Below are 22,751 nucleotides of genomic sequence, written 5' to 3' on the forward strand. Positions count from 1 at the left end.
CTGAAGGAGAGATGATATTTCTAAATCATTTATCTGACAAGGAGCTAATATCCAAAAACAATAAAGAACTCATATAACTTAATGGCAAAAAACCAAATAACTTGACTTAAAAATGGAAAGAAGATCTGAATAGACATTTTTCTAAAGACATGCAGATGGCCAACAGATACATGAAAAGATGCTCAACATCACAAATCATCAGGGGAATGTCAATTAAACCACAACGAGATATCCTTTCATATCCTTAAAATGGTTATTATCTAAAAGACAAAAAATAACAAGGATGTGAAGAAAAGCAAACCCTTATGCACTGTTAGTGGGAATGGAAAACAGTATGGAAATTCCTCCAAATATTAAAAATAAAATTACTATGTGATCCAGATGTCCCACTTCTGGGTATTTATCTGAAGAAAACAAAACTACTACCTCAAAAAGATGCACACCATGTTTATTTAAGCAGTATTTATAATGGCCAAGATATAAAAGCAACCTACATGTCCATTGATGAATGAATGGATAAAAAATTAGACAGATAGATAGATACATAGATATTATTCTTCCATAAAAAATGAAGTCTTGTCATTTGTATCAACATGGATGGAAACTGAGGTCATTATACTAAGTGAACTAAGTTAGAGAAAGACAAACACTGTATGATCTCACTTATGTAGAATCTAAAAAAAACAACAATTTTTTTCGTGGTTGCAAAAGGCAGGAGTGGGGAATGGTCAAAATAGGTAAATGGAGTCAAAGGTATAAACTTCTGGATACAAAATAATTAAGTCATGGGGATATAATGTATAGTAGGGAAATTATAGTTAACAATTTTGTATTTCATATTTGAAAGTTGCTAAGAGTAAATCTTAAAGTTCTCATCATAAGAAAAAAACCTATGTAACTATACTGTTGATGGATGCTAGCTATAGCTGTGTTGATCATTTTGCAAAATATACAAATATTGAATCATTATGTTGTACACCTGAAATTAATATAATGTCATATGTCAATCACACCTCAGCTGAAAATAAAAAAGGATGGGTGGCTCAGTCAGTTAAGTGTCTGACTTTGTTTCAGGTCATGATCTCATGGCTCCTGAGTTTGAGCCCCACCCACATCAGACTGTGTTGACAGCTCAGAGCCTGGAGCCTGCTTTGGATTCTGAGTATCCTCCTCTCTCTCCCTGCCCCTCCCCTGCTTTTGCTCTGTCTCTCTCTCAAAAATAAATAAACAATAAAAATATTTTTTAAAAATAGAAAAGAAATAACTTAAAGTCTTTCCTCATGCAAAAACAAAAACTCAAACCATGAATGTTCATATTCTGAAATAGTCACTAATTAATGAAAGGAACTAGTGATATACTCAACCACTCGGATGGATCTCAAGGGCATTATGTTGGGTGGGATAAGCCAGGTATAAAAGATTACATGCTACATGATTCCATTTATGTAACATTCTTGAAATGACAAAATTATAGTGATGGACCCAGAGATTCGGGATTTTCTCTGTTTTGATGGAACAGCTCTGTCTTAATTTTGTTAGTGGCTATATGAATCTAAACACACGATAAGACTTATCATGGTACATGCCAAAACAAAACAAAAGCAAACAAAAACAAGTGCATGTAAAAAGTGAAGTTTGAATAAGGTCTGTAGTGTAGTTAATAGTATTGTATCAGTGTCAGTTTCCTGATTTCAATAATATTCTATGGTCATGTTAGATGTCATTAATGAGGACAGCTAAGTGGAGAGTACTCAGGTAAGCTCTGTATTGTTATTGCAAATTACTATGAGTCTTAAAACATCTCAAAATAAAAAGTTATACAAAATATTCATACTTTTTTGATTGTTCCATCATGCGAAAGAGGCCTAACCATGTACTCCAGAAACCATGTTTCCCTTCTGCAGAAACCTGAACATATTTTCACAAAAACATAAACACTACATCAATAAATCGTATTTAGTAAAGTCGTGTAGTAGTCTTTAGCAACATAAGGTTTTAGCGAATTGCCACTAACAGAAAGTTATTATGAGTGTGACTTTCCTCCCAAAGGAACATAAACTCTCTCACACACTCACAGCAGGAATAGATTTCATGCAAGCTAATGTACTGAAGAAAGAAAACAGCAGCACGGAGGAAATAGGGAAGGTGCAGAGGAGCCTTGCACCTCACTTGCACATCACTGGCTCAAATCTGTTCTCCCATTATGGCATGTTTGTCTCGTTATAAACTTTAGGGATTTTTAATGATAGTAAATCTATACAAACCAAATTGCATCAGTATCTGTGAAAGCCCTAATATAATATAAAAACTCCTTGTATATATTGATTTGCATTCATTGAACACTGAACCCCCTGCCCCCACCATTCATTAGCTATTTTGTTGTCTTCAGGAAAATCATGAAGAGAAAAAACTTAATTGGTATTTCACCTTAAGTGAATAGATTGAATAAGAAACCAATTAGTATTTAGACAATAGAAAGCCTAATTCGCTACCAAGCATCCAACAGAAAATCTTCTTTATTTTTCTTTCCGTAACTGAAACAAGAGTATATGGTAGATCAGCACCTCAGGAACGTCTGTTCTAATCCCTCTCCTGCCACTAATTTATTACTAAAGGCACAAACAAGGAACTTAACCAGGATATTAAGGCATTCGGCAAAGATACTTGAGGCTGGTTCTGCTTTGGATGAATTGGATGTGTTTGAGAACACTGTAGAAAACAAGCTTGCCTCTCTACATGGTCTAATATACATTTGTTTTGTGAAGAAGAGGGAGAGAAGAAGCAAATATGAAAAACATTCTACTAAACCTGAAAGATGTGTGCATGTGTGTGTGTGTGTGTGTGTGTGTGTGCAAGTCTGTGTGTGTGTATATGTGTGTGTGTGTGTGTGTGCGCGTGTGGGGGGGGGGCATGCGTGTACTCAACAAGGGCAGAATCAGTCTTTAGGGCAAAAATAATGAAGACTACTCTTTATTAAACTTTGAACATTCTAGAAGCATGGTTAAAACATATATGATAAGGATTTCTAGTTCAATATGTGGAACATAGGACTTTTACTCTATTCACCATGCGCCCAATTCTGGATGAATTTGATTTGCCAATCATGACACAGACTAGATCAGTGCTGCTCTGGTGAGCTTCCACATGGCAGCAGAAACAAAAAGTGGACCCTTGGCCCTACACGCAGGTGACTCTAAATGTAGGAGTATCATGAAGTATAAGGCTATTCTCATTTTGCACAACAAAATGAAGTACTCCTCTGAGGATTGAGAGCAGCTTCCGGATGCCTCTCATGACCTTATTCATGGTCCATCTAGAATGGAGAGAGATGGAAAGGAGAGATCCCCTATGAAAATTTAAGAAATAAAAAGTGAGGAGCATTGAGAGCCTTAAAATGTCTCCAGCAATATATTTGCTATGGGTTAGTTAGCAACCACAAGTTTCATATTTCAGAATTGAGTGTTTTCATAACATACTGTTTCCATAGGCACTGCTTGAGTTTATGAAGCAGCAAGATTATAAACTCTCAATCCCATCCCAAGTGGTTTAACCTCTTTGAGCATGAACTCTTTCTCAGTTAAACATGAATAAGAATGGCACCTCATAGAATTAGATGTGATTGGTCTATGTTTCGTGAGGAAAAATAGTATCCCATCATTAGCAGTCATGATTCTTGAAGAAGGCTTCAGCTCTCCAGTTTGCTGACTAATAGAGATCACACTGATCTTGTGGAGTTCAGTACATCAAAAAATAGATATTCCAGACTGACTTCAATTGGGATTGTTCACAACGATTCAACGGGTCTCTCATCTACGTTCCAGGGTTTTCTAATGGCTTTGCAATTCTGCCCTCTCCACCTACCATGATAACTGAATCCCCTAATCTCAGTAAATACAGCATTATGTATTTCACCGTTCTTCTATGCAACCCTTTGATCATAATCACAAATTCCAAAGAAAAATGCTTTCTGACTTTCCATATATCAGTTGAATAAATAAGGATCATCTTTGAAAAAAAAAAGAGTTTTGAAGCAGTAAAAGTAAATGCTGAAAGAATGTAAGAAAAGAATAAAAAAATACTAAACCTTAATTTCACTCAGTTTCTCTTTGAATGTAAACCAATGCATGGTATTAGATTCCTAATTATATGATGAATATAATGTGCCTGGCTTTGTGCCAGACCCCAAGGATTCAATAAATGGCATTTATTTTAGTGTGTGCACACATATGCATGTGTGGATAGATACACAGATGCATAGATAGACATCCATATCCACACATACAAATAAAATATCAATAAAGTTAAAATTACATTTTCATTGTAACTTTTGAATAGACTCCCAAGGGTTGTGAAATTGCCAAGTGAGTTCTTAGTATAATATTCAAAGCTCTCCAGTTATTACAGCATTTTTCATATTATAATTTAATGACACCAAATATCACAACCCCTCAGTTTTACCAGAAGTCAGCCAAAGTAGGATTTCCTCTAACATGTTAAAAAAAATATGCTTCTAAAATTTACATCACAAAGAAAGTCTTCTGTTATAAGAAAAACTAATAATTTCTTCATTTTTCCTAGATATGAGGTAAAGTTTCAAGAATTAATTACTTATTCTTATTTTTTAATTATATTTCAGATATTTGGGGATTATATCCTCAATCACTGCCTCTTGTCCACATAAGACCTTCCCTTCTTAGTTCTTGGGGCTAAATAGTATCAGTGCTATTATTATCATGCATTAAAAAAAACTATGGCACCACATTTAAATTTCTGTAAGATTTTAACATATATCTTATAGCAAAAGAAGGTTATTAATATTTTTTAATTAAATTGCATCTTTATGAAATATATTCACTTTTATCTATATAATTAGGAGGGTATTCCAAATTAAATATTGAAAAACATATTCTGAATTAAATTATTAAAAGCCATACATGTCTGTTAAACTTATATTTACTAAATTATGAATAGTGTTAATCTCTTAAATCCAGAAGGTATTAACATTCAATAATTTCTTAAGTTGGATTATCCGTAGCCAAGGCTTACTTATTCTGGTGAGTATTTTATGTTTTGGTAGCTTAGCTCTCAGCATGTTGCCATATATGAGAAATTCCTAGAGACAAGTAAATAAAACTGCATAATTCTTTTTTTCTTCTAAAATTACTTCACCCTTTTTGTTTCAATATCACTCAATCCTTTCTTTTGTAAAAAAATATAATTCGACAAGCATCAGGTGATATGAATGTGTATTTTAACAAGCTAAAATAAATAAGAAAACTGTCTTAAGTTGATAAAGGTTATCTAAACAAAATTTATAGCAAACACATCATTCTCAAAATATCAAAAACTTTCCTTCTAATATTGGGAGCAAGAAAAGGATGTCTGTTATCACTTCTCCTATTCACAGTGGTACTGGATAATTATAGGCATGCCAAAGTATTTGGTGGGAAGTGTTTTGATGTCTGCAACTACTTCAAAATGCATCTAAGAATAATTTAAAAAATGAATGGATTGGTGGATGGATAGAAAGACCGATAGATGTGTAATAAGGCAAGTGTGGTAAACTTAGTAAATGTAGGATGGTACAATCTAGGTGGTGAGTATACAAATGTCTGCTACAGAATTCTTTAACTTCACTGTACATTGGGATAAGACAGTATCTGAGGTTTAGGCCAGGACAATAATGTTTTTTAAAAAATTAGGTTGAGTAAGAAGAAAATAAAATATCATTAATTGCAGATGACATGATTAAGTAGATAATCTGAAAGAATTTACTAACAAACCAATAAAATTAGCAAGATTTCTGAATACCAAGACACATACAAAAATCACTTGTACTTCTATATGCCAGAAAAATTAGAAACTGACATTTTTAAAGTGTACCATTTATAAATAGCATTTTAAAAAAAGCAGTAAGTACCCAGAGATCAATCTAAAAAAAAAAAAAGTTAGTAAAATAAAAAAACTTAAATCACTGAATAGTTGTTAGATTTATGGGCTGGAATATTCAATATTATAATTCCTTCAGAACTGATCTATAGATTCAATGTAATCTCAACCTGAACTTTAGTAAGTTTGGGGGTATTTTTGGTAGAGGGAGAAGATTTGACAAATTATTTCTAAAATGTGTATGGAAATGCAAAAAGCCAAGGCTAGCCCAGAAAATCTGGAAAAGGAACAAAGTCCATTCATTTTTTAATCAAATCAAATCAAATTATTTACCCCCACTCTCTGGCCTTATATTCTCAGATCCCACTTACTTTTCCCTCCAACAAAAAATAGTAATAGTTGCTTGTTTGACTGTTAGTAATATCAAACTTTAAAGGTATTCTGTCTCACACTATGCATGGTTGTTTCAGTGTGGATTTGGGATTCAGATGGATGTGAATTTGAATCCCAAGTTATTTCATTAAGTGGCTGAATGAATAGGAGAAAATTATTTGTCTTCTAACTTCATTTTCTTCATCTATAAAATAGAGCTATTAATGCTACTAACTCACATCTTCTCTAGAATACAAGGTACTAGCTCAATTAGCCACACTGTATCTTTAGGAAAATGGCCAGAAATGGTATCACTGAACACAGAAGCAAAAGTTTTTATAAAGTTAAGAATCCTTGGCTGCTTTGAGTATGCCCCAAACACACCTCCAACTACAGAGTGTAATGAACCAAGATGCTGGAATGAGAGCTCTGAAATCCACGACTGCATTTGGGAAAAGGCCAAGCTTCCCGTGGGCTGATCCTAACTGGTGACTGAACCCCACAAAAATGGTGAGGCATACCCACTCCTGGGAGACATGGGACTCCTCTGAGGGACATTTTTGGCTTGAAGGCTCCACGATATATTTGCCAAATATTCCTAACACTGTGGACATCTAGGAGACTTTCACCCAACCTTTTGTGCCTCCACTTCATTCAGGGTCAGACTCTCCCTATGTCTGCTATTTCTTCCAGCTTTCCCCGGTAAATGCTCTTTTTGTTTCCTTCAGAGAGGCATTTATCCCAATAAATCCTATTTTGGTGTCTATATCTCAGAAGACAAGAAACTAGCACCAGTAGTCCCAGGAGTAATCCAATCAAGCAGGTGGTAACTTGAGAATGGCTCGACTTTTTTTTTTTTTTTCTTCAAAACAGAAGAAGCCATCCTGGTAAAAGGTGGTGATTGCTTGTCAGTGGTGTCCTCAGAAAATGTCATAGTAGAGAGAAATACTGCAGCAGGTAGACCAGTACAGGCACTTAGAATATGGGGAAAACATGGGAAAGCACGAATGCCTAAAAAGACATCAAGCTTGACTGGCTACTGCTAAATTGTCTTCTTGTTGTTGTTACACCCTTAGTTGAACTCTATATATTTTAAGAAAGACTTTGGAGAGATTCACAAAAATCAATGCTGGTTCTATATTCCTGACCCCAGAATTTCTTCCACTTAGTTTGAATTTAGTTCAAAATGATTCTAAAATTCAGTCAATTGATAGAGTTATGGTAGGATTTGCCTAATTATAAATATAGTTGAGTTAGACCAAGGGGAACATAAAGTTTATAATCTGAAATAACAATTATTCTTATTTCCAAATTCTCAGAGCAAGCACAATAAAAATACAGATTACCTTTAAAAAATGAGAGAATGACAGTTGATTTATTAACAGCAAGAATGAATCCTGAAGATGGTGTAATTCTAGCATCAAGGTGCTAAAACTCATAACAATCAAAAAAGAATTCTGAACACTGAAAAAATACAGTCGTCAAAAATGAAGGTAAACAACACAATCACCTAACAAGATCTAATGAACCTGTATAGAAAATTCAACCCAAGAACTGGCAAATATCATTTTTTCAGAGAACCCATGGTATATTCATAAGGTAGGTTATAACCTGGGCCATTAAAAAATCTAACAAGTTCAAAAGAATTGAGATGATAAAGAATGTATTCTCTAAATTTAAGGGGCTCAAACTAGAAATCAGTAACAGAAAAACAACATGTGGAGATTAAATAACCCACTTCTAAATAATTCATAGGTCAAAGAAAAAGGCTCAAAAGAAGTTGTAAAAACCCATGGACCTGAGTGAAAATAAAAACATAACATATTAAAAATATAGGATGCAACTAAAGCAGTAATGAGAGGGAAATTAACAGCAGTTAATGCTCACATTAGAAATAAGGAAAAGTCTCAGAAAAATAATGTAGGTTCCTACCTCAAGAAACTAGAAAAATAAGAGCAAAATAAATCCAAAAAATAAAAAGAAAAGGACATAAGAGCAGAAATCAATAAAATTCAAAACCAATGGAAAAAATCAATGAAAAAATGTTTATTTAAAAAAAACCTTTAAAAGATAATAATTTAAGCAAGGTAATAATTTAGTGTAAACTTTATAACATATATAAATCATATACTAAAAATAAGCTAGGTAAGAGGAGAAGCAAAATGAAAGTGTATCTTGATAGATTCCTATACTCCATATGAAATAGTTTAATATTATTTGAAGGTAGATGTTGATAAGTTAAATACAAATATTTTTAACTCCACAGCAACTACCAAAGACCAAAACAAAGTAGCATAGATAATAAGAAAAGAGTGAAGATAAAATGAAAATACAAATTCGATTAATTCCAAAGAAGGCAAGAAAAATGGAAAAACGACAATGTGTTTATGTGACAAATACAAACAAAATTGGCATAACAATTATTAAGACTATTATAACTATTAAATGTAAATGGTTTAATCTTAAAAGGCTAATATTATCAGAGAGGATAAAAGAAAGACTAACAAAATGCAATGAAAATCCATTGTAAATGTAATTACTCAGTTAAGTTAAAAGTAAAAACATGAGAGGGGCGCCTGGGTGGCGCAGTCGGTTAAGCGTCCGACTTCAGCCAGGTCACGGATCTCGCTGTCCGGGAGTTGGAGCCCCGCGTCAGGCTCTGGGCTGATGGCTCAGAGCCTGGAGCCTGTTTCCTATTCTGTGTCTCCCTCTCTCTCTGCTCCTCCCCTGTTCATGCTCTGTCTCTCTCTGTCCCAAAAATAAATAAACGTTGAAAAAAAATTTAAAAAAAAAAAAAGCATTTATTTAAAAAAAAAAAAAAAAAAAAGTAAAAACATGAAAATAAAATATACGTGCTTTCTAATACAGAAGCTGCTAGCCAAATATGGCTGTTGAGCAATAAAAATCTGCTTCAGACAAATTGAGAATGCTAGTACTGTAAAACACAGGAGTTGCTTAAGACTAAGTAAGAAAAATAATGTAAAATATATGGCTAAAACTAAAAATCGGTAACAAAAGAAATTCCTTGAATATTGGAAAAACTATGCAACATATTTCTAATTAACTCATGACAAAAGAAGAATTAAAAGGTAATTTCAACATTACACCTGTCAGAATGGCTAAAACCAAAAGCACAAGAAACAACAAATGTTGGTAAGTATGTGGGGAAAAAGTAACCCTTGTGCACTATTGGTGGGAATGCAAACTGGTGCAGCCACTCTTAGAAAACAGCATGAAGGTTCCTCAAAAAATTAAAACTAGAGCTACTCTACCATGAAGTAATTGCATGACTGGTTATCTACTCAAAAAATATGAAACACTAATTCAAAGGGGGCAGTATTATTTACAATAGTCAAATTATGGAAGCAGCCCAAGTGGTGTCCATTGATTGAGGAATGGATAAGGAAGAAGTGGGGTGTGAGTGTGTGTGTGTGTGTGTGTGTGTGTGTATAATGGAATATTATTCTGCCATAAAAAGAATGAAATCTTGCCATTTGCAACAACAGGGCTGGAGCTACAGTGTGTAATGCTAAGTGAAATAAGTCAGTCGGAGAAAGACAAAAACCATATGATTTCACTTATATGTGGAATTTAAGAAACAAAACAAACAAGCAAAGGAAAAAGAGAGAGACAGAGACAGAGAAACTAAGAAACAGACTCAACTATAGAGAACAAACTGATGGTTTACCAGAGGAGAGGAGGGTGGGGCGATGGGTGAAATTGGTGAAATAGACTAAGGAGAGCTCTTGCTGTAATGAGCACTGGATAATGTATGATTGTACACCTGAAACAAATATGACACTGAATGTTAAGTATATTGGAATTAAAATAAAAACTTAAAATGCAGGGAGTCAGGACTCACCAGAGCAGACTCATGAGCAGAAACCACCTTGGAAACTAAGGTAAAACAAGACAAAACAAAACAAACCCAAACCGTAATTGATGAATTTCTGGAGGCTGAGTGTGGACACTCTGGGTGTTAAAAACTCTAGGGGAGCCCCAAAATGTTGTAATATTTACCTCCAGGATATTGACCAAATCCCCACTGTAAATATTGGAGAAAAATCCCCTTGGGCTTCCATCAGGGAGGGGAGAAAAGAACAATTTTGAAACTGACCAGAGCACTGTGATCTTCAAAGGCCTGTCCTCAGTTAAACAGAGCCTAACCTGCTGGGGTATTATCAGAGCCTAACTGACCTGGGAGAAAGGGCATACTCAACTCAAGTCCCTTCTAGCCTTCCACTGGAGAAAGGAAGTACCCAACTCCAGCCCACTCCAGTCATTCTGTCTCATCTCCAGGGGCAGAAAAAAACCTGAAACATGTAGGAAGGTCACAGTCCAGCAAAGGCTCACTAAAAGACAGGCCTAATCACAGGTCTAGACACTTCCTCTGCTCCAACTCCTCACCAGCATGTCACTAAAGGCCTATTTAGAGCAGTTCTTTTTACCTGTAATAACATGTCTGGATATCAAGAAAAAATTACAAGAGATACTAAAAGGCACAAAACACAACTTGAAGAGACAGAGCAAGCATCAGAACCAGACACAGCAGGGATATTGGAATTCTCAGTCCAGGAATTTAAAACAACTATAATTGACATGCTAAGGACTCTAATGGATAAAGTACAGCATGCAAGAATAGGCAGACAATGTAAGTGGAGAGATGGTAAACCTAACAAAGGACCAACAAAAATGCTTGAGATCACACTGTAACAGAGATGAAAAATACCTTTGTTGAGCTTATTAGTACACTGGACATGGCTGAGGAAAGGAGCTCTGAGTCTGAGGATGTCTCAGTAGAAATCACCAAAACTGAAAAGGAAAGGGAGCAAAGAGAAAAAAAAAAACCAACAGTGTATCCAAGGACCATGGAACAGCTACAAAAAGTATAACATCAGGGTAATGAGAATAATCAGGAGAACAAAGAGAAAATGGAACAGTTGAAATATTTGAAGCAGTAATGACTGCAAATTTCTCCAAGTTAATGACAGACACCGAACCACAGATCCAGGAAGCTCAGACAATGTCAAGTAAGATAAAGCATTCCCACCAATAAAACCCAAACAAATAAACAAAACAAAATCTACACCTAGGCATATTATTTTCAAGCTATAGAAAATCAAAGGTAAATAATAAATTCTGAAAAAAGCCAGAGGGAGAAAAATACCTTACCTATAGGATAATAGATAAGAATTACATACATTAAAACCTTGGTTTGTGAGCATAATTCATTCTGGAAACATGCTTGTAATCCAAAGCATTGCATATCAAAGCAAATTTCCCCATAAAAAATAATGGAGACTCATATGATTCGTGCCATAACCCAAAAATTTGTATAAAAATGATTACAGTACTGTAATGTAATACAAAATAATAGAGAAAATACAAAATATAAAGAAAAATAAATTAACCTGCACCTACCTTTGAAAAACTTCGTGGCTGGTGTGAGGGAGACAAGAGAGAGTAGGCTTATTGTGTAGGATGACTTTCCCTATCACTAGTGGATGTTGACTATAGTATTAATAAACTCTTAACATATACTATATTTAATGTAACTGGCAGTAAGGCAACAGAGGAAAGGGTCTATATCTGCAGGCAGCTTAACCTAAAATGAAGCAAAGCATTCCCAACCTCATTCCCAACCTGAAAAGCAAAGGACTGTCCGTAGGTGCTTTGAAGTGACAAAGAATACACTAGTGCCAGTTCCAGCATTCTGAAAAAATCACTGATTTCTGCCAAACACTGCAACCTGAGACTTGAGCATCTGAGCATAGGAGACAATCACCCACAATCCCGCAGCAAGGGGGGGGGGGGACGAAACACTGGCTAAGTTGTGATCACATGACGTTCAGCATCACATACTACTCATATTGTAAGACGTTGCTCATTTATTAAATTAAAATTTAGAAATATTTGCTCCTCTTACAGAACATTGGCAGAACAAGCTACTCGGAATCCAAGGTTTTACTGTATATATCCTTGTAAAGTAGTTAAAGACAGAGAGAGAGAGGGGCGCCTGGGTGGCTCAGTCGGTTGGGCAACCGACTTCAGCTCAGGTCATGATCTCACGGTCCGTGAGTTCGAGCCCCGCATCGGGCTCTGTGCTGACAGCTCAGAGCCTGGAGCCTGTTTCCGATTCTGTGTCTCCCTCTCTCTCTGACCCTCCCCCGTTCATGCTCTGTCCCTCTCTGTCTCAAAAATAAATAAATGTAAAAAAAAAAAAAAAAGACAGAGAGAGAGAGAGAGTGTGTGTGTGCAATGACTATTCCAGGCACAGATGTATTCATTTATTCAAGCTAAAGTTTAAAAGTTAACTCTCTAGAAAAATGAGTAAGGGTTGCATGGAATTTGTTATTTAAATGTGTTGTTTAAAACATAACATTTACAATAAAATAATACATTTTATTTTAAATAAACAAAACTAAAGTTCTGTACTATTATAGCCTTTGTCCAAGAAAGATGAGACTCAATAATCATCAGTACCTGAGAGTGACTAGGGTTGATACGAAATGTCTGTAGTGGTATCTGAGTATTTGTATTTTTATAATTTTATGCTAATTACATATTGGTATTTTATAATTATTATAGATATTAATTTGAATCTTATAACCTAATACATTGAAAGATAGCATTTTGTTTTATTTTATTTTTTAGCATTTAAAGATTTCTTTTATTTTTTAATATAATTTATTGTCAAATTGGCTTCCATACAACACCCAGTGTTCATCCCAACAAGTGCCCTCCTCAATGCCCATCACCCACTTTCCTCTCTCCTCCACGCATTTTATACAATCCATTATAAAAACATTTTATTACTTTGATTGATTATATCACCAGAAATCATTGGAACATTAGGGATTTAGACTTTCAGATCCTAACAAGAGTAACTACTCTTTCATCTAAGAGAAGATGAACATAATTGAAAACAAATCACTAGACAGTAAATTCTGCAGTAAAACTGTGGACAGAAATCAATAAAGTATTATAGCTCTTTTAAAGGGTTAAGAAAAACAGTGCTATAATGCATCATTACAAACTATTAGATTTTTCTTGATAGAACTGAAGAAACTTTTGATATGAACCTGTTTATTCATTTCAATATCATTCTAGACTTTTGTGATTTACTCCCATCCATTTACTGCAATTAAGGACACAATACCTGGGCACCTGAGTGGCTCAGTTGGTTAAGCATCCAACTTCATCTCAGGTCATGATATCATGGTTTGTGGGTTTGAGCCCACCTCCGGTTCTGTGCTGACAGCTGGGAGCCTGGAGCCTGCAGCCTGCCTAGGATTCTGTATCTCTCTTTCTCTCTCTGCCCATCCATCACTTGTACACGTGTGTGCTCTCTCTCTCTCTCTCTCTCTCTCTCTCTCTCTCTCTCTCTCTCTGTCAAAAATAAATAAACATTTTTAAAAGAAGAACACAATTGGGGCACCTGGGTGGCTCAGGCAGTTAAGCGTCTGACTTGGACTCAGGTCATGATCTCACGGTCTGTGAGTTTGAGCCCCATGTCGGGCTCTGTGCTGACAGCTCGGAGCCTGAAGCCTGCTTCAGATTCTGTGTCTCCCTCTCTCTCTGCCCCTCCCCTGCTCATGCTTTGTTTCTCTCTGTCTCTCAATAATAAATGAACGTTAAAAAAATAAAAAATAAAAAAAACAATATCAGTGGAGAAAAAAATGTCAAAAAACCATGTCCTTCACTTGCATTTATAATAATATAAAAAATAAGTGAGATACTTATTTTTAACAAGTAGATGTTTAATTATGTATATCCTGGGCAAAAAACACTCAATATCTTTAGTATGCTATTGTTTTATAATGATAGTCCAGGAATGTTGTCCTACATAACTATTTACCTTGAAAACAATTGATAAAAAATTATACAATTTTGTGAAATATAGTACTTTATAAAAATGATTTTCAAAATATTGTAAAATAGTTCCTTCCAATGGAGAAGAGAGCATTTATTAGGTAAGTAATGTTCACATTAATGTAAATGATTTCAAGGAGAGTAAACAATGTATTTATTATTCACTGCTATTCTTAGAGACTTTGATTGTGAATTATCACAGTCCTCTTAAGTATATTGTTTACATTGTCTACAAAATATAATTTAAGAGACACAAAGAAAAAATTCAAAAAGAGCAAGCAAAAAAATGTAACCCTTAGTTTTTTCATATACATATTATATGTATATATGCATATCGCACACATACATATCTTAGTGGAAATGCATGAGGACAAAACACTGTAGATAATCTCAATTCACCAATTTGACACATTTGTCACACAAAATCCCACATATAAGCAGTCTTTGATTTTCAGGGATGAAAATAGAAATGCTTAGCCAGTTATTACCACCTTATCAATTCATGACACTCACAGCAGAACTAATGTGAATTTATGAATTTATTTTATTCTGCTTTTGACAAGCAATGCATAAAGCTCCACTTTTTTTTTCAGTTGTTTTCTTAGTCTGTGTGGGTTGTATAATAGAATACCATAAACTGGGTAGTTTATAAACAACAGAAATTTATTTCTCACAGTTCTGGAAGCTGAGAAGTCCAAGATCAAGGTGCTGATAGATCAGGTGCCTGATGAGAGTAAGCTTCCTGGTTCACAGTGAGTTGTCTTTCCACTGTGTCCTCACATGGTAGGAGAGCAAAGGAGCTCTCTGGAGCAGCTTTTATAAGAGAACGAATCCCATTCATGAGGTCTCTAACCTTCATGATCTAATCACTGCCCAAAGGCCTCACCTCAAAGTATCATCACTCTGGGTATTAGGATCCAACATATGAATTGGGAAGGCGGGCGAGACACAAGCTTTCAGGCCATAGCAGATGCATTTTCCTACAAAGTTCCCACTTCCACGCATCCCAGAGACTCGCTCTCTGCGAGTTATTGAAAACCTTCCAATTTAACAAAATTGTAGCGGAAAAAGAAAAAAAAAAGATTTTGCCATTTTATACATACAATAGGCAAGGTGAGGTGCCTATAAATGACACTACAGGGAAAGGTACATCTCTGCCATGTCTTCTAGGAACTTTTACATTAACGAGAAGACAGACAGATGAGCAATTCAACCATTACAACATTGTGAATGCTACAAAAGATGTAAGTTCAGTACAGAGCACCTAAAAAACCCCCAGGATTATTACTAACTTCAGTCCTCACAGAGGTAAAGAGTAAAATATCTCAGAACTGGTCCTTGTGCAGTCAGAAAGGATGAGTAGACCTTTGCAGGGAAATCTCCTGTCCCTTTGAGGAAAAATGGCTTATTCAAAGTGTGAGACAAAAGTAAACATGGCATCGTAGGAGTGACAAGTTTTTCGATGTGACTGGATTATATCAGAGAATAGTGGAAAACAAGACTGGCAAAGTAGAAAGTGATCTGCTCATGGTCTTGAGTGGATATTTCAGTTGGGCTGACTAAGAGATTGCAAATGAATGACCATTGGTGCATTTTACACAAGTGATAGGAGTGCCTGTGGATAACACATTAAAAAAGAAGTGTGAATGGAGGCTATAGAGAGTACTAAAATGGAAGGAGAATGGGTAGCGTGTGGCTCAAACATGTTAAGAAATAAATGGATAGCATGTGGCTCAAAGAATTTAGGACATGAAGTTAAAAAAACAATAAACTTTATTTTCAGAATGAGAGGACAAATCTATGATTCTAAGTTGAGTCCAATTTCTTGATGTCAGTTGTTTCTAGAAAATGATTCTGTTGTGAAACCTTATGGAACGAATATATATTCTCACCAGAGGATTACTTACAAGCAGATCTCATATACTTGCTTTAAAATTAACTTCATTTCTGCTTTAGAATCCATATTTCATTTAGCCATTTAAATCATGTAAAAATGATATAAAAAAGTGATATTTCATAAAAATTGTAATCCATTCCTCTAACAAAAGGGTCAGAAAAGTTTTTCTCTTAATGGAAAGATGCTAGATATTTAGGCTTTGCTGTCCAAGAGGCAAAGTCAAGGATATTATGTGGAACTGAGGTACAAAGAAAGAACATTTCCACAAACATTTAAATTTCAAAAATTCAAAATTTTATGTACACATACAAAAATTTAAATTTTATATTATTTCAACTTTTCACTAAATAGTATCCTGTCAATTTTTTTCCCCAATCAAGTCAGAACATGAAAACCATTCTTAGATCATAGCTGTACGAAAAAGGTCAGTGGGCTGGATTCGGCCCTCAAGCTGGAGTTTGCTCATTCCTGCCCTAAAAGTAAAGTCAATCACTCTCTTTGAGACAACGTACCATTCAAAAGAAATTGAAATTTTGATAGCGAACTGTAACAATAGGAAAGAGCATAGCATGTTCAAAGAAGCGTTCCCATACACACTTTCAAGAGCACTCACCCAATGTGCAGTCATTTGAAAAAATGAAACAATTAATGTGAATGAGAAGGCAATTCAAGAAAGGGAAACAATCCTTATTTAAAAGCAGAAGAATGGCTTAATCTTTAATTCCATTATTTGGAAGAATATATAGTAAAAGAAAATCAGCAAACTAGAATACATTTCTCCAAGTATAATGAGATGTCACTGAGACTCATAAAAAAAATGTATGTGAAAAACCACCAAAGAAACTCTCTCTGAATCATAACTCTCATGATTTGTTGCATTAATTATGAATTTTGGACTGAAATTGTAAAGAAGAAAAAATTCAAATAATATGCATTATGGTAAGGCACTGTATCGTAAGACATTCAATTTAACATCACTGGTTACCATGTCAGTTTTCTTAAGCTACTTAAATACCATGTTAGTACTTTATAATACAGTGCCATAAAAGTATTTGTTTAAAATGAATGATATTTTGTTTCATTTCTATAGTAAATTGGGGCTTAAGCCTTTGGTTAATAAGAGAAGTATTTATTAGATTATTCTTTAATGTTAAAATTTGATTTTATTTTTATTATTTCCATTTACAAAATAGAAAAGTTCAAGGAAATAATAGAAAATGTGAAGACTGCTCAAAGTTGAATTTATACATTCTATTCTCCTCCCATAAGAGAATTAATAACAATTTATTCACATTTAAGGATCTCAAAAGTGTAATAGAGTTTTAGTGAAGCAAACACTAATTCAAATTGTACATTTGTAATCAGTTCACTTCAAAAAGTTATTCTGTTTTGCTTCAAAATAAATATGCTCTATATGTGATGTTTATTAGCTTTCTAAATTAGTCCTCACCATGCAGAGAAGCATCCAGTGAATCAAGGCCATTAAAGCATCACAAGTGAGGCATATTTGGCTTTACAACACAGGCAGGGATAAGATATCCAACAGTATGCTCTACATGGGGCCTTTCAAGGTAGTTACTAGATGCTAAATTCTCCCTTAAATCCAGCTCTTGTTCAATAGGAACACATATGTCATTTCTGAGCATCAAAAAATCCCAGCTCTTATATCATATCATGATAGAAGTGTTTCTCTCTTGTTTTTCTAATCAAATGCCACACAAATTGAAAACCAGTAAAGTACAGGGGAGTCTGGGTGGCTCAGTCTGTTGAACATGCGACCTTTGCTCAGGTCACGATCTCACAGTTTATGTATTCCAGCCCCACGGGCTTTGCGCTGACAGCATGGAGCCTTTTTCAGATTCTCTGTCTCCCTCTCTCTCTGTCCTTCTCCAGCTCGTTCTCTCTCTCTCTCTCTCTCTCTCTCTCTCTCTCTCTCTCTCTTTAAAATAAACATTAAAAACAGTAAAGACCAAAACTTTAAAAAATAAAAATTGCTTAATGAAATGTTGTAAAACACCAGAATAAGCATGTTATCAATCACAATATTCATTGTACTAGAATTAATGAATAGCTACCATGAACTTAATGCTCACCACATGCTAGCAATGTGCCAGACACCTTACCTGCAAAATCTCCTTTAATAAGCATAATCTTATCAAGTGGATATACTACCTCAACTTTATAGATAATGAATTTGAGGAAAGTTTACGTAATTTCTCAACGTCATACAGCTGACACTTCATAGGTCATGAATTTGGATGTAGGTCTTACTCTAGATGTCCACTCTGCTGTAATGTATTTGGCATGCAAAAATCTCTCAAATCACTACATCATGGATATTATTCACTTGTCTTTGCAGAAAATTACAACCTAACACAATTACAAAAAGAAGAAGAAGAAGAAGAAGAAGAAGAAGAAGAAGAAGAAGAAGAAGAAGAAGGAGGAGGAGGAGGAGGAGACTTCAGGAAATAAAGACAAAGAATATGTCTTTGGTTAGACATAACCATTTTGGTGATGACAAAACAAAATTCATAGCCTTTGCTCAGAAATTGAATGCTATAGTGCTATAGGATTGAAGGCCTTGCTTTTTCCCACTGAACTTACCCACCTAGAATTTTTGTTAGCATCATAACATCATGTATTAATTAAATCCAAAAAAAGAAGAAAACAAATAATAAATATGAAAGCAGAAAAATACAAAACATTGAAAAGGGTCTTTGGGGCTTTTAAAGAATTAATGACTATTGGTACCAGCCAAGCTGCAGTGAGCTGACTATATCCTCTCTCTCCTACTCATTACAACTAAAATCTCTAGATAGAATTCAAAAAGCAACTACCTGAGGACTCTGAAAAGTAAATAAGAGACAGATTAAAGAGCATAGTCAACCCGAACAAAAGCCTATATGGAGGCGAATTTACAAGGTTTACTTTTTTCCCTACTTAGGGGCTGATTTTGACTCAAGGACAGGTATTGTTTTATATTTTGTTTTGCTTTTTTAAAGTTATTTTGGCTACCTTTGCATTTCCATATGAGTCTTAGAATCAGCTTGTCAGTTTTTACAAGGATACGTGGTGATATTCTAATTGGGGTTATGTTAAATATATCTCTTCCCACCCTTTTAGTTTTAATGTATCTATACCTTTATAGTTAACATTCCTTCTTTGTAGACAGTGCACAATTGGATTTTGTTCTTTTATTTAGACTATTTCTGTCTTGTGAAATTTTTATTTGTACTTGTCAGCTCTAGACTGACTTTATGGTTTCTTTTGGGTGTTCTCTTTATTGGTATTTTCATTTTGTTCATACATTACTTTCTTGACTTTCTTGCATCTTCCATTAGTTCTTTGATTGTCTTTAAGACAGTTGTTTTAAATTCTTCGTTTAGTAGATTTGCCATCTTGTCTCTCCCAGGGGCAATTTCTCTTTGTTCACTTTTTCCTTTAATGAGCCATGGTTCCCTGTCTTTTTGTATGCTTTGTGATTTTTTGTTGAAAACTGAACATCTGAATCTAATAATCTAGAAATAAGGTTTGCCCCCTTTCTTAGAATTTGCTATTTTTTTTGTTTTTCTACTTTTTTTTTCTTTTTGTGTTGTTGATTGTTGTAGGAGGTCTCTATGCTGAGAACAGTCTGCAGTGTAAACCTAGAATTTTTCGATCTTTTCTGAGGCTGCACCTTTCCCTGGGCATGCATGGTAAGTATTTCCCCTGTATATGCAGTTGCTTTTGATTCTCTTTAATGTCTGTCTCTCAAGCAGGAAAAGAAAAAAAAAATATGAATGAAGGGGTAAGGCCACCAGCCCTTTATATTCCTTACAAAGATTTTAATCACTTTAAGGGGTTCACAACAATGCAGCAGTGGCTGTCCACTCTGTGTCTGCACCTCCCTAATCAAAAGCAGCCATCAACAATCAGTACTCCCGCTATGGCCTCTGCAAACAGTGTGCAAGCTTCTTCCATAACAGGCGCCCAGCTACCTGCCACAGGGCTGGAGTGTGGTAGAGGTAGTTGCTGCTGAGCTAGGAGATGATAGTGACCAAAATTAACTAGAATTTATTGTCCAAGGCTTCCTGTAGAAGTTGCAATTCTTCAGTCAATTCCAAACTTCCAAAATAGTCATATTAGATTCCACTAGTGCGTTGTTACCTCATCAAGAAAATCGATTCTTTGTGCTACCTACTATGCCATATTCCTGGAATCCTCCTCAAATATTTTTATAAACATGATGTTATAGGCACTAGGGATTCCTACCCTAGAGGAACAATCTAGTGAGCACAGAGGAAAAAAACAACAAAATAAATCAATTATATAGTGTGTTACATTGAGATAAATATTTGGGGAGAAAATATAGGAAGGTGAGGAGGATTAGAAGTATGTTTGGAAGGGTGTGATTTTTTTTAATTATTTTTCTTAATATTTTTAAACTCTATTTATTTATTTTGAGAGAGACAGAGACAGTGCAAGTGGGGGAGAAGCAGAGAGAGAGGGAGACAAGAGAATCACAAGCCCTATCAGCACAGAGCCCAAAGCAGGGCTGGAACTCAGGAAGCCATGAGATCATACCTGAGCCAAAACCAAGAGTTGGAAGCTTAACCGACTGAGCCACTGAGGCATCCCAGGTGTGATTTTTTAAATGGAGTACTAAGTGTAGGCTTCATTGAGAAGGTGATTTTGGAATAGAATTGAAGGTAATCAATGTGGAAGTAAGGTAGGTAGGTAATCAGAGCACACACAGCCACAGCAGCATATTTATTCCACATGGACTCATTTAGAGAATAGTTTTTGTAAGGAAAGGAAGAAAGAAAGATTTTTAAAGATTATTACTCTTGCCAACAAACTATTTTAATGTCTCTTTCTTCAAGGACTCCTATTTCTGAACCAATAGTCTTACATAGAATGTTTTAAAATTATTCCTTAATTAAATGTTTTGAGGTTTTGTAATCTGGAATTCTTTCCCAAACTTCTACTATTTCTTAAATTTTACTACATTTAAACAAAAGAAAACAAATGCAACGGTATTTCTCATTGTTTTGTTTTTCAAAACACTGTATTTATCCAAAGAAGAAAATGAATTTTAAAAGCTAATATTTTTACTACATAATATATATTCTTCTCATGTAAACATCTATTCCTCAATTTTTTTTATTACAGCTATTTCCCTCAACATTATATATGTGCTAAAAAGCTAGAAAAAAACTGGGACTGTCTTAACAGTATTTCAATAAAGAGTCATAGCAATAATAAAACCTTCTATCATTATTCATGAAAACTGATTTCTTTTTTTCTTTTTTATTCAGACTGAAAGGGAGCCAGAATCATTAACTCTCTGGCAGAGAGGAAGGAGAGTCTTTAGTTAATAATCAGAGACACCAAGTCTAACAAAAAATGTAGCTATTTTAATGCTTTGGAAATACAGAAAATACATAAGGGAACTCACTTTTGATAAATATGACTACAATATGCATTTCTTCCAAATATGAGCATAAAGTAATAAGAAACATGAAAAATACTGAAAATGTTAATGATGTATTAAGGCACTGTAAAATAGAAATATCTAACTACATGATTTAAATACCCTTATTGTAAAGATATTTCAAAGTATGAAAATGGGATAAAGGAGTAAAGTTTGATTAGAATTAACAAATGAACCGAAAGGGCACATTTTTTAGTTGCTTGTATAAACAATTCAGACTCAGATAAAATATTCAAGGGGTAATTAAGTTCTTAAGTCCCGAAAACTCAGTTATTTTCAAATTAGAGTGTTATACATTTTCCAATGTTAATCTTGGTCCGGGTTTTTCAGGCCTACTTTCTATGTCTTGTATTATGTTTTCTAAATGATGTATTTGTTAGTGTATGAATTCCATTAGTATTGAAAGAGTTTAATTTGTGTAATATTAACGTGGCAATATCACATTTATTAAATGTACTCATGGTAAAATTTTAAAGCATAAATGTAAAGTTCCTATGAAACTATATTAACGTAAAATAAATATGGTTATGGTAGCTTTATATATTTGACTAAACCATATTTTTATTCACAAGTAATACCTTGTCACAATGACATTAAATCCTAGGTCAAGAAAGGAAACATTAAATGGCAAACTAATGAATTAACAAAGTATAAACCTGTCTCTCTATCTTGTTTATTATAAATAGATTATTATAGACCATTTGGTGATTGTTAATCAACTATCTTTCAATGTGTTGATCAAGATAATATCCTTAGTATATATATATATTTTTTCTTTTTCTATATACCCTTTAATACAACAATTAACTGAGAAACATAAGAATATCTTTAAAATGTAAATAGGTAAACAATTTTGGAATTAAAATATGGATTTGTATTACTTTGCTCAGAAAAACTGAGTTCACATGATTAAGAGTCCTTCAATGGATATGAAAATGTGATTATTAGCAGGTCATATCACTGCAACACAGTAGGAATAAAATAGTTTAGACAGAATGCAACCCCACCCCACCCCACTCCCAATATAAGAGAGTTTTTAAATGAAGGCTGAAGGGTTAGGGAAGCTCTTAGTGAGAATTCTAGGCCACAGCATATGGAAGGTGGAAAATAGCCCATCTCATAGAGAAGAGTACAGAAAAAAGCTAAGTTTAAATGAAAGTAAATTGTACAGAAAGCATTTCATCACCAAATTAATGATGTGGGATATCCGTTTACCAGGGAATGGGATACCATAGGCAAAAAAAAAAA

The sequence above is a fragment of the Prionailurus bengalensis genome, chromosome B2, assembly GCF_016509475.1.
Source record: "Prionailurus bengalensis isolate Pbe53 chromosome B2, Fcat_Pben_1.1_paternal_pri, whole genome shotgun sequence".
In the NCBI taxonomy this organism is placed as follows: Eukaryota; Metazoa; Chordata; class Mammalia; order Carnivora; family Felidae; genus Prionailurus; species Prionailurus bengalensis.